This window comes from Echinops telfairi, unplaced genomic scaffold (assembly GCF_000313985.2).
Source record: "Echinops telfairi isolate 266 unplaced genomic scaffold, ASM31398v2 ScPeMD7_7457;HRSCAF=8495, whole genome shotgun sequence".
In the NCBI taxonomy this organism is placed as follows: domain Eukaryota; kingdom Metazoa; phylum Chordata; class Mammalia; order Afrosoricida; family Tenrecidae; genus Echinops; species Echinops telfairi.
This window is the reverse complement of record NW_022111357.1, coordinates 19883175-19885523: the sequence shown is the minus strand read 5'-3', so window position 1 is coordinate 19885523 and position 2349 is coordinate 19883175.

The following is a 2349-nucleotide window of genomic DNA, read 5'->3' as shown; positions in this document are numbered from 1 at the left end:
CTCATCATTCCCTGGGGATCTTGCTGCTCCCCTCCCCTGCTGTTCCGCTGCACTCCCCCAGTGCTTTGCCTCAGTGCGGTGGGATCAGATCGGGTGCAATTCCCACACTGTCACTGGTGTTGTCCCTGCTCCTGGTTAATTTAATTGTGGATTTCAGACTAAAGTGATCGCAGCTGCTCCTTCCAGCCCCTCTGCGTACTGTTTCTCTGGGCTCTCCTTCCCTGCCCCTTTTCTGCTTGGGGCTCTGGCCCAGGCCGCCTGGGCCACTGGGCAGCAGGCACAGACCAGACGGGTTCTTCTCTGAAGGCTGATTAAAAATGAAGCTGTCGGCTCCCGGGAAGATCCACCGCCTGGGAGACGTGACAGTCGCTGTGAGAACCGAAGGGAAGGCAGCGGGCTGATGTCGTCGTTTGGCTTCATCTATGAACACGAGTTCTGGTGGCGTTGCTGGGTTTCCAACCTCAAGGCCAGCAGTGAAGCCTCAAGGCCGACTGGCCCGAGGGAGACCGAGGAGGCTGGCTTCCCCCTTAGGACTGACAGCCTCGGAACCCCAAGGGGCACTTCTGCTCCACCCCAGAGAGCCCCTCCCTGTGCGCCGGAGGTGACTCGATGGCCCTGGTTCTAATACAACAACCAAGAGATGCCCAGACAACGTCTTGGAAATATGGTGGCATCTTTTAAAGGTGGCCGTTTAACCTTGGCGTGCACATGACCAACACCCTCCGTACATTCCAGGGTGTCTCTTCGGGGTTGTTTTGTTTATTTTGGCAACTTTTTCCAACTTTTTCCAACACTCACATTTCCAAATGAAGAAACACACATGCACGCATACACACACACACATACACGCTTCAGCCAAGGGAGGTGTTACCAATAGCTCCATTTGTCGTACTTAGACGCCCGGGCAGGCAGCTTGTGGATTCCCAAACAAAAACCTGACAGCCATCCCAGAAGACAAGACCAACCTAAGACGAAGCTACTCATCCAAAACGTGAACATTTTTAAAAAGATGTCATCTTTCAAAACAAACAAGGACTCATTCGTCCGCACGGACTCTCACTATTCTGGAAGAAAGTCAGATAACACACTGGTCCTTGACCTCCTGCTAGCCTTTCCCAAAAAGTGGATTGGATGCTAACCACTCCAGGTTGGAGAAGCAACTCAGGGCGCTCTGCAGAATAAGCCCTGCCCAGGTGAGGGGCTGCAAAAGAGCCCTGAGGAGCAAGGGGGGCTGCAAGGTCCCTCACACTCCCTCCCGGCTCTCAGGTTCCTCACGAGCTGGGGGAGGGAGCGCCTTCCTGGCTCACCCGCATCCCTATCAAGTCAGTGCCAACTCACAGGACTTTGTAAGGCAGCTTAGGACTTCCCCTTGGGGCTTCACGGCCGAAATCCGCATGAAAACAGGCTGCCCCATCTTCCTCCCACAGGGCGGCAGGGGGTTCAAACTCTCAACCTGAATGTCAGTTAGCGGCTGAGCGCTTTAACCACCACATCGCCCGGGCTCCTCCTCAAGGCTTAAAAGCTTCTCAATTTCCTCTCTCTTCAAAGCATCAGCCTGGCAGAAAGGCCCTTTGAAAATGGCCAAGGTTTTCAAAGGGGCAGAGACCAAGTCACATAGAAATCCTCCCTCCTCCAGAGTCCTGCACGGTCCCCTTGAGGTGGTCTGGATTTAGGGCTGAGGTAGGGACCACAGCTGGACATTGGGATGGCGGCGATGAAGGGAGCCAGGTATTCGTTTCCTCCTGACTGTCACGGGCAGTGTCTTGGTCTCTCGTGCTTTGAGTGCTAACAGACTCGACGGCCCCCAGCACCCCCACGAGACCACGGCCGGCCCGCATGGTCCCAGCTCCTGGCCCAACGCTCCAACAAACAGGCTGTGGCCAAGCCCACGCTGACGCGGGCAACCCCACTGCGTGAGAGCAAAACTCGGATGCCAATGGCTGGCTTTCTAGCAGGAGATTGGAGGCCTGTCTTCTGAGGCACGTCTAGGATAAGGTGACCAGACGTCCGCTTTTGGTGGGACAGTCCTGATTTTAAACAATTTTTCCCACGTCCCGCGGCGTTTTAAAAAAGTCCCAGTTTTTGGAAAGAATGCACGACAAGCTAGGGTACACGGTTTTCGGCTGCCATGTGGCTATTTCGCCAGGATATGAGTTTTATCAATGGTGTCCCGCTTTACCGATGTTAAACTCTGGTCACCATAGTCTAGGGGGATTCAAACCTCTGACCTTTCCATGAGCAGCAAGGCTTAAGTGTTTGCACTTCCACGGGGACTGCAGCCTCTAGACACTTGGCGTGAATTCAGTCCTCACACATGCTGACAAGCCTTTTCCAGAGCTGGGGACGGGA